At 34.9% G+C, this 17651-nt stretch overlaps 1 long non-coding RNA gene across 1 annotated transcript; it reads right to left on the bottom strand.

The window, feature by feature from the left end:
• Nucleotides 1–6392: 6392 nt before the first annotated feature.
• Nucleotides 6393–16612, bottom strand: LOC121259796. The gene is made up of 3 exons (XR_005939634.1): nucleotides 16421–16612; nucleotides 9562–9564; nucleotides 6393–6537 (listed from the first exon to the last, which is right to left on the bottom strand). It is a non-coding gene; the product is annotated as an uncharacterized LOC121259796 (long non-coding RNA).
• Nucleotides 16613–17651: the final 1039 nt, after the last annotated feature.

The following is a 17651-nucleotide window of genomic DNA, read 5'->3' as shown; positions in this document are numbered from 1 at the left end:
TCTAATTTGTTTTTAGTGTTCAATTTATACTTTGAGTATCGAATGTTTTTCTATGCCTATTTTCATGATTATCTCGTTTAATTACTAGGAGGCCTACTAGTTTATTATTCGTTGCAATCTACTGCTAGATTAGATATCAAATCCGTAATTGTTTGATCCCTCTAATTTGTGAAGCAACTAAAATTTGATGATTTGCTGGTCAGAAATTATTAGATCTTATGAAGAACGCTCAACGAAATTAAATGCAACCGCTTGTACTTGTATTGTTTAGGTTCATCTATCTCTTTAATTCTTAAGGTGGCTACTAGATTAAACCTTTAACTCTTGTCTTGGGTTGTTTAGTAGTTAGGGTTAATTAGATCGCTTGTTTTCTAATTAACTGCGACTAAGGAGAGATAGGAAAATAATTCCAACAGTGAATATTCAAAGTATGAATTAATGTATATTTGCATCGATGATCAGTTGTAAAATTTCGATGGTGAATGTTGACTTAGACCAAGGTTTGTTCTTTTGATTGATTTCGATATTTTAATTTGAATTGTTTCTTAGTTGTTCTTCTTAAAATTATTTTCGTTATACTTAAACCCCCACAATCCTTGTTCACGTAGCATAAAACTAGGCTAAATACTCTCCGTGGAAACGATCCTTACTTGCACTATTACATGTATTTTTAGGAGTATAGGTTTTATTTTTGGTTGCCTGCGATAGCATACCAAGTCCCTAGCAATTTTTATGCCAAAACAACGAAGAAGACCAAAGAAAATCACATACAAAGGCCATCAAGTCACACTTTCCAGATTCACATATCAAAGCAATCTTAGGAATTCAATCACCCTATCACAAGCAATCCACTTATAGCAATTCACAGAGTGTGTGTGTTCTCCAAGTCATAATCATCTTACCACTAACCTCAACACATGCAACATTAAGAATGTCTCAACCAAAAGGTTCAACTCCATAACTCACAGGTATGATAGTGTTTCATGTACGGGCTCTCTCTATGGAGTTGACAAGGGGTGTACACACAATCACATGAAGATTTAGGTAATTATGAACAAGCAACAAGTAAGCATTGATCTTATGATAGGAACACTAACAAATAAGAATTCAACCATTCTTTCCACAGGCTTACTTGGGATCAGAACGGTCAAAACAAAAGGTTGTAATATGGCTTAAGTTAGGCTATATGACAAGAAAAGGAAAATGATTCAAAAACTTTCAAGTATATACCTAAAGAATCTTATTGAACATCTCAATAAACAACATCTCTCACTTGATGTACTCTTCAACCTTTCAAATCACTTAATAACGCCTTTTTTTTTTCATTTGTTCCTTTTTTATTTTTAGCTCAACAATTTGGTGACCAAATATATGTCACCCTGATATTTTGTTATTTCTACCCAGCCTTGGTATTTTTGTATTTGAAACTCACTCACTTGAACACATTGTAATGCATGTTCTTCCCTTTTCCCTCTCCCTTTTGTTGTTTTTTTTTTTTTTTATTCCTTGGAAACAGAAGAATTTCACATCTAGTACACACTTGGAAGTAACAAGGGTAGGAAAAATCAGTGTATAGGTTATACTCCAATGTGGAGAGGTATGAATAATGTAAGCATATGAAGAAAAAAAGGCTATATGTGTTTCTTGTCTCAAAGTTGGCGACTAGGAATCTATAATTCAAATGGTTGGCTTGAAAGGCTCAAACGTTAATCCTAAATTGATATTCATCATATCTAAAGTATGTCCACCATCTTACCACAAACCATGTAATGATATTCTCAAAAGAAGTATCCAATTCAATAGATCAATGAACGCTTATCACAATTTACTGCATTTGTAGGCTCTCAATCCTCTCCAAAACTCACATGAATATTTAAGTAAAAGAGTTCTCTAACTACATGTATCAAACCACCATCTTACCACAAATCTTGAATGAGTACATTAAGGGTTCTGTGAATGCTTCAATAAAAAATAATTATGGTGGGTTGGTGAATTCATGAAGATGTCTGTGAATGAGAATGAATACACATGTGAAAATGATGCACGTGTGATGCAAATTAAGAAAAATTTGACACATGATAATATGCCACCGAGTTCCAACAAGAATTTTAAATACTGAATTTGCACTACCACCCCCAACTTAAATGAAACATTGTCCTCGATGTTTAAAAATCAAATTTGAATGGGGAGTAACTAAAAAGGGTAAAATACACCTGATGAGTGACATGGGTAGCTCGCTAAGCACCAAAGATGGGAACCTAAAATGATAAAATGAAACTAACTTGCAAACATAAACAAAGAAAACAACAACAAACAAAAAGAAAGAAAATGAATGGCATGAAAAGAAAACAAAAGACAAGAAAACAAATAAAAAAAAAATACTTGCATGGTGTGGTCAAGGTTGATAGATCGGGTTTACAAGTGGAATGAATTCCACTTCAGGCACATGCCTATCAATTAATACTTGACCATTTACTTTAAAGATCTGACCATTATTAGGATCATCTATTTCTACCGCCCCATTTGCAAAATCATTCTTCACTACAAAAGGGCCGGTCCACCTAGACCTAAGTTTTCCTGGGTGCTTATAAAGTCTATAATCAATAAGAACACTCTATCATTAGGTTTCAACGTTTTTCTCAAAATATTTTTATCATGAAATGCTTTCATTTTAGCCTTATAGATTCTAGAATTCTCATAAGCATTATTTCTCAACTCCTCTAAGTCAGTCAATTAAAATTTTCTAAACTTACATGCTTCTCCCATGTCAAAATTGAAATGCTAGATGGCCCAATAAGCTTGATGCTTGAGCTCCACGGGTAAGTGGCAAGACTTTCCTAAAACAAGCCTATAAGGTGGCATGCCTAAGGGAGTTTTGAAAGTTGTACGGTAGGCCCAAAGCGCATCAACTAGTCTCAAAGACCAGTCTTTGCGATTCGGGTTGACCGTTTTTTCTAAAATTTGCTTTTCCTTTTTGCAAGTTCTACCTGTCCATTTGTCTGTGGGTGGTAGGCAGTGGAGATTTTATGTACCACCCCATATGTTTTCATCAAAGCCTCAAAAGAACGGTTGCAAAAATGCATACCTCAGTCACTAATGATAGCACGTGGTGTACCAAATCGAGATAACACATTCTCTTTAAGAAATTTAATTATCGTCCAATTATCATTGCTCCTGTAAGTTGCTGCCTCTACCCATTTTGACACATAATCTACTGCCACAATAATATATTGACATTCAAAAGAAGGAGGAAATGGTCCCATAAAATCAATGCCCCAATAATAAAAAATTTCAATGACTAAAATTGGGTTTAAGGGCATCATATTACGACGGGACATAACTTCTAACTTTTGACAGTTTTCACATGAGCAACAATAGATGTTTGCATCCTTAAACAAGGTGGGCCAATAAAATCTACATCTAGTACACACTTGGATGAAACAAGCGTAGAGAAAATCAATGTATAGATTATACTCTAATGTGGAGAGGTATTGATAATGTAGGTATATGAAGAAAAAAAGCTATATGTGTTTCTTGGCTCAAAGTTGGCTACTAGGGATCTATAATTCAAAGGTTTGGCATGAAATGCTTAAACGTTAATCCTAAATTGACTTTCATCATATTCTAAATATATCCGTCATCATACCACAAACCATATCATGATATTCTCAAAAGAATTGCCAATTCAAAAAATCAATGGACGCTTATCACAATTTCCAATATTTGTTGGCTCTCAATGCTCTATAAAACTCACAAATAAAGACTTGAGCAAAAGAGTTCTCTAAATACATGTGTCAAACCACCATCTACGACAAAATTTGGATGAGTGAATTAAAAATTCCACTTCAGGCACATGCCTATCAATTAATACTTTAAAGCGTTGACCATTTACTTTAAAGATCCGACCATCCTTAGGATCCTCTATTTCTACTGCCCCATTTGCAAAAATATTTTTTACTACAAAAGGGCCAGTCCACCTAGACCTAAGTTTTCTTGGGTGCTTATGGAGTCTAGAATCATATAAAAACACTTCATCATTAGGTTTCAACGTTTTTCTCAAAATATTTTTATCATGAAACGTTTTCATTTTAGCCTTATCGATTTTAGAGTTCTCATAAGCATCATTTATCAGCTCCTCTAACTCGGTCAACTGAAATTTTCTAAGTTTACCCGCCTCTCTTAGGTCAAAATTAAAATGCTTGATGACCCGATAAGCTCGATGCTTTAGCTCTACGGGTAAGTGACAAGAATTTTAAAAAACAAGCCTATAAGGTGACATATCTAAGGGAGTTTTGAAAACTGTATGGTAGCTCAAAGTGCATCAACTAGTCTTAAAGACCAATCTTTGCAATCAGGGTTTATTGTTTTCTCTAGGATTTGCTTAATTTCCTTATTGGCAAGTTCTACCTGTCCACTTGTCTGACGATGGTAAGCAATAGAAATTTTATGAACAACCCCATATTTTTTCATCAAAACCTCAAATGAACGGTTACAAAAGTGTGTGCCCCAGTCACTAATGATAGCACGTGGAATACCAAATTAAGACAACACATTTTCTTTAAGAAATTTGATTACCGTCTTATTATCAATGCCCTAAAAATGAAAAATTTCAATCAGTAAGATCAGGTTTAAATGCATCATATTACGACGGGACAAAACTTCTAGCTTTTGACAGCTTTCACATGAGTGCCAATAGATGTTTGTATCTTTAAATAAGGTGGGCCAATAAAATCCACACTACAAAATTGAAAAGTGGCCCTCACAAGCTTGGGAGTGACAAAATTCCAAGACACTAGTAATCTCCTCATCACGGATGCAACGCCTTAAAATTTGGTCAAGACAGTATTTGAAAAGAAAATGGTCATCCTAATAGAAATTACGTACCTTAGTCATGAACTTCCTCTTGTCCTGAGCTCTCCAATCCACCAATATCTCACCTGCAGCCAAATAATTCACAATATGAGCAAACTATGGTAGAGAAGTAATATAAAGTAAGTGCTCATCAGGAAAATCATCCTTGATTAGCAGGTAGCCAGAGGTGTCCTCAAATGTGAGCCTCGAGGGATGGTCAGCCACTACGTTCTCCATTTCTTTCTTGTCTTTGATAGTGATGTCAAATTTCTGCAAAAGTAAAATCTACTGTATTAGTTGCGCCTTAGCATCATTCTTTGTAAGAAGGTACTTAATGGCAGCATAATCTGTAAAAATAATGATAGAAGAACTATTCAAGTAAGCATGAAACTTATCCAAAACAAACACTATAGCTAGCAACTCTTTTTCAGTGGTGGAGTAATTCATCTGAGCACTATTTAGAGTTCTACTAGCATAGTAAATGACGAAAGGCTTCTCCTCCCTTCGTTGTCCAAGAACAACACCTACAACAAAATCACTAGCATCACACATGATCTCAAAAGTTCAAATCCAATCAGGTGGCTGCATTATGGGTGCTGAAGTATGTTTGCCAATTAGATTTTAAATGCCTCTTAACAAGCTTGTGTCCACTCAAATGGGGCATCTTTAGTTAGGATGTCACATAATGGTCTAGATATAGTGGAAAAATTCTATATGAACCTTCTATAAAAGCCCGCATGACCAAGAAAGGATCTCACATCCTTTACCGTCCTAGGTGTTGGCAACCTAGAGATTAATTCAATCTTATATTGATCAACCTCTATCCCCCTAGAAGAAATAATATGCCCTAAGACAATACCTGATGATATGAACCCGCGAGAATGCAATCTCTTGAACCCACAGTCAATTTGAAAACTCACCCAAGAAAGCCAAAACAAGTCAATGGATGGAGAACCTAGACCCGATGAGAACTCGTTTCGAGAACCTAAATTATATTAAAATCTAGACCCATTGAAGAACCCGTCTCAAGAACCCAAATTACAAAGGAGGAACGCCACAAAGGTTGTGATTTACCTTTGATAAGTTCAAAAGTTTAAACAAGAACAAGAAGAGTAAAACTCAACTCACAATTAATAATTTCATCAAATTTCATAAACTTCTTAAAATGAGGCAACAAAGAGTATTTAAATCAAAACCTAATTAAAACCCTAGCCAAAATAAAGCACCAACTTCCAAAAATACCCCTGAGTGAATAGTGCCACGGCTACAGTACGACGCTACAGTAACTCGGCTATAGTACTTTCGAAATCCTAGTTCGCTACAATACTTCTTAAAATCCTAGTTCAACAAAATAATAAATTTCACAACATGCCCTTGAATAGACCTCCCTTAAGTCCTTCTCATAATTAAACCCAATAATTCTAAATTAATAAAATAAGTCATTTAAATGAATTAAACAAGTTGAAACCCTTCAAGAGCCCAAAGCCTTTAAGTCTTGTCATTACCCTCTTCCATAGCTTATCAAATGAATCAAAACTGGATTTTCATCCTTCAAGCCCATCTTGAATGTTGAGCTCTTGCTAAACTCGTCCCAAGTGGATTGCATCAATCCTTGTATTGCCTCTTTGATCTTCTTGGCCCATCTAGAAGTTGCAAATGATCTTTATGACTAGGCTCATCTTGGTTCTCATCAACTGAAGGTACCATAAAGTGGCATTTTTCCCAATTCAAAATCAATGCCTTCTCCTCACAACGAGTCAACACTCTTAAAATTCAATAAGCATGCATCAAAAGACGATTAAAAAACAGTCATGTCATCCATAAAATCTTCGATGCAATTTTTAATCATGTCACTAAAAATGCTCATCATGCAACGTTGAAAAGTAACAGGTGCATTACACAATCCAAATTGTATTCTATGAAAAGCATAAGTATCAAAATGACAAGTAAAAGTAGTTTTATTATGATCTTTCAATGCAATTTCAATTTGATAATAATCAGAATAACCATCTAAGAAACAATATAAATGATGACCAGTCACATGCTCAAGAATTTGATCAATAAAAGGGAGAGGAAAATTGTCTTTTCGGGTGGTAGCATTCAATTTTTTGTAATCAATGCACATCTGCCACCCAGTCACAAGTTTTGTAGGGACTAACTCTCACAGGTCATTCTTCACTACAGTAACACCTGACTTTTTAAGAACAACCTGTGTAGGACTTATCCATTTACTATTAGCAATAGGATATATGATTCATGCATCTAATAGTTTCAACACTTCATTCTTCACCACTTCTTTCATAGTGGGATTAAGCCTATGTTGGGAGAGTCTCTACGAGGGCTAGTTCCTTCTTCCAAATTAATTTTATGAGAACAGACCAGGGGATAAACACATTTTATATCAACAATGCTCCAACCTAAGGCTGACTTATGTTCACTTAGGATCCAAATTAATTACTCACATTGAGACTCAAACAATTCAGATGTGATAATAACTGGAAAAGTATCACCTGGACCAAGGAAAACATACTTTAAACCCTTAGGCAGAGGCTTCAATTCAACTTTGGGTGCTTCCACGCTTGAAGGAATTTGTTGTTTACCTTTCTCAGGCAACTCCTCAAACTTCGGTTTCCATGCCCGAGTGTCATAATCCTGAGTTCTATAAAAAATAACATAAATATCAACTACATTAGATGGATCACTGATAGAATTAAATTCAGAATTAACAAGAAAATACTCAAGGGGATCAAAATCATGAGCTGTAGAAACTCCCCTATCAATGAGTGAGTCAATCATGTATGTCTGGTGACTCTCGTCATCATCTTCTGGCTATTTTGCAATATGGAAGATATTCACCTCAAGAGTCATGTTTCCAAAAGACAGCTTCATGAGCCAATTCCTGCAATTAATAAGACATTAGCAGTGGCAATAAAATGCCTACATAAAATCAAAGGAATTTTAGAAGTAGTATCAACAACAGAGCTAGTGTCAAGGATTAAGAAATCAACAAGATAATAAAATTTATCAATTTGAATTAGAACATCATCTACCACACCCCGGGGTACTTTGACTAAACGGACAGCCAATTGCATTACTACAGTGGTTGGTTTGATTTCTCCCAACCCCAACTGCAAATAAATAGAATATGGCATTAGAATCACGCTAGCTCCTAAATCTAGCAAAGCTTGCCCAAACTCATGATTTCCAATGGTGCAATGGTTGGACAACCAGGATCCTTGTACTCGGGAGGAATCCGCTGCTCAATTAGAGCACTAATTTACTCTGTCAGGAACGTTGTCTTCTTCACATTGTGCTTCCTCTTAACTACACATAAATCCTTAAGAACTTTTGCATAAGTAAGAACTTATTTAATCACATGCAAAAGAGGAAAATTGATTTTTAGCTACCTTAGATTCTCTAGGATTTCATTATTAGGATCCAAAGTTCGCTTGCTTTATTTTAAAGCTTGACGGAATGGTATCTTAACATGACTCTTTGTCACCTCAGGTTCCTTGGGCAGCTAGGCATCACTACAATCTTGATTCTTTTCCACATCCTCTGATTTGTTCATTGTTGGGATGTGTAATGATTTACCACTTCGTGTCACAATAGCATTCACATCCTTTAAATGATCTTGCACCATGTGTTGATCATGGGGTGCAGACTGAGCTTGAGAAAGAAACTTACCTCGCTCATTCACACTCAAGGAGTTCATCAATTTGGACACTTGGCTCTTTATCTCCTTGTTTTCTTCAACAACCAATGTAATCAAAGATTCAAACTTTTGGTTAGTCTTACTCCGTGCCTCAATAAAAGCATGCAAAGTGTCTTCAAAGGACCATAGAAGATGAAAGTGCAAGATATGGTGCAGCATATGGTCTAGGGGGTTGTGCAGGCAGTTGGTTTTCAGACTTCCAGCTAAAATTGTGGTAATTGCGCCACTTCTAATTGTAGGTATCATAGAAATGCGTAAAAGGATTATAGGCATTACATTGTTCCTCATACATCCCTCTCATCTCAGCAAATGTGGGACACTCTTAGGTTATATGATCTACCCCGCCACACACAAAACATGGTCCAAAAGATTCTGTATGATTAGCCACGTGTGTTGGTTTTAAGTCCTTAGTCTTTAACACATCTAGCTCCCTAGTGAGCATATCAACCTTAGCCTTTAGGTTATCCTTTTTCCTAAGATAGTAAATTCCACCATCATTTGGGTTTCTTGCAGGTTGTGACCTATTTGTGCTCTCAGTATCACTCGGTCTGGTCACATGCTTTTTTAGCAAGCTCATTGAGGTATTCTATGGCCTCATCAGGATCTTTCTGTAAGAACTTACAATTACACATCATCTCCACAAATTGACGCTCTAGGTGTAAGTCTCTCATAGAAATAGCTCACTAAGCGCCAATTCTCATACCCATGGTGAGGACATATACTCAACAACTCCTTAAATCTCTTCCAACACTGATACAAAGTCTCACTATCCTTTTGTGCAAATGTAAAGATTTGCCTTTTTAAAACGTTGATCTTATGTTGGGCAAAATATTTATTAAAGAAGACTTGAGTACATTCCATGACCCAATAGATCATGGTCTCAACGAGTATAGACAACTCTTAGCTCTATCCTTCAAAGAGAAAAGAAAGACTTAAGTCTCACAACATTATCAGTTACATTTTGACTATGAAAAATCGCAACTACTTCCTCAAACTCCCTAATGTGCATATATGAATTTTAATTTTCCAAGCCAAGAAAGGTGGGAAGTAGTTGTATCATTCCTGTTTTAAAATCAAGTTGGTGAGTATTAGCTGGAAAGATTATGTATGATGGTGTGGTTATGCGTGTAGGGTGGAGGTAATCTTGAAAAGTTCTAGTTTATTGATTTTCGAGTTCACTCATTTCTTCGGGACTAGATGGATTGTCAAATAAAGGATTTAAAAAATTTGATTCCGACTCTAGCACAGGCCTACAAGCAAATCTACCCAAGGTGTTTCTATATTTGTGCATGCAAAGTAACAAAATACTAAAAACTAAAAATAATACGAAAGCTAAAAAAATGTAGTAAGTTAAAAAATGGAACAAAGTTACCGCTTTTACAAACTCCTGAAATAAATTATTTGTATCATTTCTTCCACAGTCTCCCCGGCAACGGCGCCAAAATTTGATTATGCCCAAACTAGTACGCGGTATTATAGAATAGTTCAGGGTGTCGATCCATAATGAGTTGGAAGAAACACAACGAAACGCAAGCTTGAAAAGAAAGATCAAATTACAATATGACAAGAATCTGAAAATTCTATCTAAAGCACGTAATTAAAATGAGATTAGGGAACAGATAATAAGTCAAGTAAAACTTTGGGTTTCCATCAACCGGATCCAATACTTTGACTTTTTCAATCCAAATTATATATACAATTAAGAATTATAGTACTAAATTTCTAATTGGAAGATATGACATTATATTCATTTATTTTCTCAAATTTGATTCTAGAATCTATTCTTCCTTTACAAACCACAGTGTTCTTATATAAAAATGAATATTAGATCTAAAGACGAAACTATATTCTCAAAAAATAATGCAACAATAGATCACATCAATGGCATTAAAAGTTTGTTTAAATTACAATTATATATTCATAATCCTATAACTCAACAAAATCAAATCATAACAAGATTTACTATAATTGTCTCAAACTTATAATATCCAAAACAAATAGAGAATTGAATCCTAGAATCTTAAACAATAAAACTTAATCTATGAATTAAAATAAAGTCAAAATATTTTCACCGATCAATTTCTGCTTTAGACTTTATCCAAGATTTAGTTCTCTATGGAATAACTAAAAATAAATAAAAATAATATTTTTCTCCTCTCTTTAGAAATGAGCCGTCTCCCTTTTAAAAAATCTCAATTTCATGCTAATGATATGCTTATATAGGGTAGGAAATAAACCTTAATGTCTTCATGATTCCAGCATAAAAAATTGCCTAAATTTTAGGACTCATCTTGGTAGCCAAGTACATGCTTCAGGAATTCGAATTTAGAAATTCTTATTAGAGACAAAGTTGTAGCCCTTTAAGATGGATTTCCAACATATCAAGAATCACATCAATCTGATATGTGAGTAAAAAGTTAAGATTAAAATATTAAAGTATGTCCAGGCTATCTCCTAGCTCGTTTTGGACTCCGACTTTTTCTCTTGATCTGAATTACTCTCAAACCCCATCATTATCCTTTTTGGAAAGAGTCCTACACTTATTGAAAGTTCATAACTTGTTCCAATGTCTTACCCCTCTTGAAAGTCTTTTAAATTTAACTAGACTTTGACTTACTCTTTTATAGACCCTGAAATTAAACATAAAAATTTGTTTAGAAATATTCTAAAGTAAATAGAAACTAAATTCAAGAATACATATTAATTCCAATAATTTATATTCATATTTTAGCATTTTAGTCCAATAATAGGGTATTTAGAGTGTGATATGAACCCACGAGAATGAAATCTATTAAACCCACAAGCAATTTGATAACACCCCGAGAAAGCCAAAATCAAGTCAATGGATGGAAAATGTAGACCCAATGAGAACTCGTTTCAAGAACCTAGATTATCTTAAACTCTAGACCCGTTGAAGAACCCGTCTTGAGAACCCAGATTATAAATGAGGAATGTCACAAAGGTTGTGATTTACCTTTGATAAGTTCAAAAGTTCAATTAAGAACAAGAGTAAAACTCAACTCACAATGAATAAATTTATCAAATTTCATAAACTTCTCAAAATGAGGGAACAAAGAGTATTTAAGCCAAAACCTAATTAAAACCCTAGCCAAAATAAAGCTCCAACTTCCAAAAATACCCCTGAGTGAATAGTACCATAGCTACAGTACGACGTTGTAGTAACTCGGCTACAGTGCTTTTGAAACCCTAGTTCGCTACAGTAACCTCTAGAAACCCTAGTTCAATGAAATAATAACTTTCCCAATATGGCCTTGAACAGACCCCCCTTAAGTCTTTCTCATAATTAAACCCAATAATTCTAAACTAATAAAATAAGTCATTTAAATGAATTAAGTAAGTTGAAACCCTTCAAGAGCCCAAATGTGACGCCCCCAAATTCTGCTTGGGATCGGACGGATATTTGAAGCATCGAGACATGCAACACAAGGTTACCTGCCCCCGTTCATGACATATAAGATGCAATGTTCCTAACATGCATCTAGCATTATGCAATATTCGCAGCGAAATTTTTTTTTTCTTTAGCGATACTATGCACCAAACTTATAATATCCCAAATACTTAAAACATACTTCATACATAAAGACATACTAAACAACTGATATCACAACACTAGTCCAAAATGGTTGTGAACAAAAGAGTGCTGGGATTGAACTCCACAAAATACAAGTAGTAATCTAAGGTAACTACATTTACGTTGCACCGTCGCTTAGTCGACTGTTTCCAGTGGGTCGATTCCTGGTTCTCCTTCTGATCCTGCAACAAGATCTACCATTTGGGGGAATGGTAGTTGGGACTACCACAGTGAGATTTGATTACAAATCTCAGCAAGTTAACAAAAAACTCTCACACAGGTTAATGATACATGCATGGCAATAAATGCATGAATGCACAATTCAAGTCAATAGTAAATAAAACAAAACTTGACATAACATGGCATGAAATAATAAGTATAACGTGACTTGACATAAAATTGCATAAGCTGACATAATTTGAATTGAAACTGAAACTTAGCTTGACGTGACATAAACTTGAAATTTAACATGAACGTAAACTTGAACATAACATAACATGAAACATGACTTGAACATGAAATACATGAACTTGGTATCTTATTCAGTAGACTTAATAATTAAAGTGACCATACGGGTGCTACACAGGTCCCCTTGAGCAGTGTGTCCCTGCCGATTACAGTATCACAACACAGGTGTCTATACCAGATGTGAGTGTGTTAATACGTACTCCACAATTGTTGTGGCCCCACGTATCCTACGTGTCACAAGTGCTATGTCTCACGTAGTGTATGCTCCACAGTTGTTGTGGCCCCATACTTCATGCTCCAAGTTGTTGTGGCCCCATGAATTGTTTGTGTCACACTTGCTGTGGACACACGTAAAATAAAGTTTGGCTCCATCGGCGTTAGTGCCTGGCGCGCTCCGGTGACCAGCTAATTAGGCCCCATTCGCAACTTGTTGACTGTACTTCGTCAACCCAGGGAATTTCACGCCTATTTAGACACTCTAGCGTGAACAAAGGAGTTTTACTAGGATATTACCACATCCTAGCGCTTAGGGTCGTGATTGACATGAATAACTTAACAAGACTGTTCTCGAGATACACAAACTGTATTCGAGACGGAATGATATGAATACGAAAAGATAAAAGTCTCGACTTAGCGTAACGTAACGTAACGTGAACGTAAGATGACAGACATGACATACTTGGAGACTTACTTGTAACAGAAAATATTTTATAACATGGCATACATGTAACAGACATTATTTCGTAACATAGCATAATATATAACAGACAATATTCCGTAACATGGCATAACATGTGACAATGAATATTACGTGACATGAAATACATGTAACAGATGGAAAACTTAACATGACATACTTGCAATGCATAGCAATGTATAGAAATATGTGACAGAATATCTTGTGTAACAGATGAATAATTCATGACAGAATAAATTCTGAGTAACAGATAAATATGTAATGACTTGGCATGGAACATATGATAACATGCATACATACACTTTAGTTCCTTTACTTATCACTCATACATATTAAACTGATAGTAAGTTAAAAACTAATTTACCTCGATCTTCGCGCTTCTAGATAAAAACTCAAGTGCGATCACGAGAAACTGAAAGTAGTGATTTTTAAAAATTAGAACTTAATCACTAACAATTAGGAATATGGAAAAATATCGACTTAAAGTAAAATTATCATTTTACACTCTACATGTGGGAAAATGACCATTTTACCCCTAACTTAAGGATTTTGCATCCTAACTCCAAAAATCACCAAAATTTACATACCTTATATAAATTTTATCCTAAACTCAAATATCAATTCAGAAAAATTTAAAACTAAGCACAACCATTAAAACTCTATAGACCCGAAACTTACAAAGACTATTTCCTTTGATTTTTGTTGTAATTCTTTCAAATCAAGACTCATGATTAAACCAAAAAATTTTCTTCTAATATACTCATAACATATTCCTAAGAATAATCATGTTTTGAATCATGGACAAAAGTCATCAAAATCACTAAAAACCATACTTGAACTTTTTGGCTTTTCTTCTAAGTTCAAAACATATTTTTGTTTCTAACTTGATTTGATCAACCTCTTGATCCATGACTTATAAAGTTGTGATCATCAAACCAAAACATCACATGATTTAAAAAGGTGTCCTAAAATAGGTCCAAGCTTCAAACTCGAGATCATATGGTTAAACATCAACCAAAACATAATTTTAGCCAAGAACATAATCACTTTGGCCTAACCAAAAATCTTCTTGCATAAAATTCCATATCTTCGAAACTAACTTCAAATATCTTCAAAATAATATTCTAACATGTATGTAAGAGGCTTAGGATTCTCCAATAAAAATATCAAAGCCATAGGAATAAGATTAAACCATAAAAGATTTAAAATTTCTCAAAACAGAAACTGTTTTTCCTCTTCCAGTTTCGAAGTTTCTAGATCTAAGAAACTCTTTCACAAAAACTTTTAATCATGCATCAAATACTCAACCAATAGTCATACACACATACTAACAGTACTCCATAAAAATTTCGGACCAATCTATTCATTAGATTGGTCAAAACTCCAAAATATAACACACTCTCTAGTTTATCGCCCAGAATGACCTTTCTGGGGTTTAAACAACGTTTTACCAATCAAATGATCTCCAAATGGAACAAATAAGGTATACACGTAAACTAAACTAAAAAAGGAACAACTTTCATGAAGGAAACTTTGTAGAAAACACTTACAAAAGCTTCAAAACAGGCGTGCAAAAGAGATAAAAAAAACTGTCCGAGAGTGTCTTTTGTATTCTATAAAGGAAAAGTGTAAAGGAGGGTTGCTTTTCGTGGGAAGTGGACTGAAGGTCCTCTTACACAGGTTATGGAAAGTGATAGGACTAAATGGAAGCTTGAGTGTTGGCCTTTTCTTCTCATTACAATAAACAAAAATCAACCCAAGATCTTTTCTCAAGGTGAAGTGTAAAAGTGAAAGAGTGAGGTGGCCCCTCTTTGTAAAGATCTGGCCAGCCAAGTGGGGGTACAAAACTTAGCCATGAAGCAATACTAATGTGGTCAAATTCGTGGGCCTTAATGGGCCTAAACCGAATGGGCCTAAATTTTGGAGTTTAAAGAGGGTTTGGGTTGCTATCAAGCCCAGATCCAATATCACTTGGCCCAATCAATTTTTCAAGGTTAACAAGGTTGAATAATGATGTTCTAACACAAATTTGAAGTATTAATAGCATGTGGAAGTGATTTAATCAAATGATTAAACACAATGCTAGAAATCGGATTAGAAATGGTTTGAAAGCCAACTTTAGGGTTTGGTGAAATCGTTTAGGGTTTTGGTTTCAACTATGTTTTTTGGGGTTTCAATTGGATTCCAACCATTTATAGTTTCGCTAGGATTGAAACCCTTTTTGGTATGGCACAAGTTGGTTGATCAAATGAAACAAAGTTTTGCTTAGGTGGCATGATCTCACATCTTAAGTTCCTTCACAAATCTATCTAATGGTTCCTCTTTATGCCAAGTGTCTAATACTATTAACTAAGTGTGGCTAAGATCTTGCCAAGTGTCCAAATAAAACTTTTCTAATCTAATTTGGATATTCCACACTGTGATTCTGAAAATACTGCATTGGGTGCGCTTACCGAGATTACTATTCACTCTGAAAAAGTAATCATAAACTTAGCACTAAAAATTCCTAAATATTCATATTAACCTACAGTGAAAATCGTTTACAGAAATTCAACCCCAAAGTGCCCTTAAAAATAATTTCAGAGTTTCAAACAAGCGTTTCGTCCGAAAATATGAAAATAAACTTATTGCGCCATAAAATCCTAAATAATCAAATGAGTCTAATGACACAGACCAAAACATATTCTGACACTTATAACCACCTCAAATAAATAGAATCGCACTTCTGGCACCATAGTGAGTGATAACACTGACTATGTTGACAAACTAAAACCTATGCGATTGGTCGATTCGTAAAAACTTACGGGATTTTCACGAGATTCCTAAAGCCAATAGAAATTCTACTTTTGAATTTCTAGCGGGCTGTTATACCAAAGCTTTTAAGTCTTGTTGTTGCCCTCTTCCATAGCTTATCAAATGAATCAAAACTAGATCTTCATCCTTCAAGCCCATCTTGAATGTTGGGCTCTTGTTAAACTCGTCCCAAGTGGATTGCATCAATCATTGTATTGCCTCTTTGATCTTCTTGGCTCTTGACCTTATAATTGGCTCATCTAAAAATTGCAAATGATCTTTAAGACTAGGCCCACCTTAGAACATCATTCCCCCTCTCCTCAAGGGGATTCGACCTCGAATCTCTGCCTAGATAAAAGGGAAAATGGTTAGTAGCATTGAAAATAGCAGGAACATGATACTTACCTGGAAGATCCATTAGATATGCATTTTCATTAATTTGTTCAAGAATTTGAAAAAGTCTATCCAAGCTACTCCTGTCATCAATAGGTAAATGTGTTAAATCTAAAGGAGTAAATGGATTAAGTCTATAAACAATTTCAAAATTTGAAAATTGAGTAGTAGCATGAACACTCCAACTATATGTAAACTCAATGAATGGCAAACAATACTCCCACAAATGTTCATGAAACATATCTAAAGCTATCTTCACACCAAAATGACTACTCCAATTATATGCAAACTTAATGAAACGCAAATGATACTCCCGCAAATGTTCATGCAACAAGTTAGTGTATGGCAAATAATACTCACACAAACGTTCATGAAATACACCTAAAGTTTTCCTTACACCAAAATGACAACGTCAATTATATGCAAACTCAATGAATGACAAACAATACTCCCACGAACGTTCATGCAATGCGTTAATCAATGACAAATGCTACTTCCACAAACATTCATGCAACACTTCAATGAATGACAAATGATACTCCCACAAACGTTCATGCATGAATAACAAATTATACTTCCACAAACGTTCATGCAACATGTCATTGAATGGCAAATGATACTCCCACAAACGTTCATACAAAAAATCAATGAATGACAAATGATACTTCCACAAACGTTCATGCAACACGTCATTGAATGGCAAATGATATTCTCACAAACGTTCATGCAACACAATAAAAGTCTTCCTTACACCAAGGTTACCCAACAAACCACCGCGTCTATCACACACAAACAACTTACGCATAAAACTAGTAGGCATACAAAATCTATTCCCTCTAAACAAGTACGAATCTAGTTTATAGAACTTACCAAACGATTCTTTCTCACATGTTCCATACACACTAGCAAAGTCATCATCATTAGCATGCAATTTCTTATCATATTCAAGTCTCAACAATTTTACATCTAAAATGAAGACAATGACATACCTTCTTGCTAAAGCATCAACCACAAAATTTTTCATACCTCGTGTGTATTTGAATACATGAGGAAATGTCTCAATAAATTGCACCCACTTGGCATGCACTCTATTCAAGTTACATTGTCCCTTTAAGTGCGTTAAGGACTCATGTTCTTCAATG

This window comes from Juglans microcarpa x Juglans regia, chromosome 4D (assembly GCF_004785595.1).
Source record: "Juglans microcarpa x Juglans regia isolate MS1-56 chromosome 4D, Jm3101_v1.0, whole genome shotgun sequence".
In the NCBI taxonomy this organism is placed as follows: Eukaryota; Viridiplantae; Streptophyta; class Magnoliopsida; order Fagales; family Juglandaceae; genus Juglans; species Juglans microcarpa x Juglans regia.
This window is presented reverse-complemented; position numbering and strand designations above follow the sequence as displayed.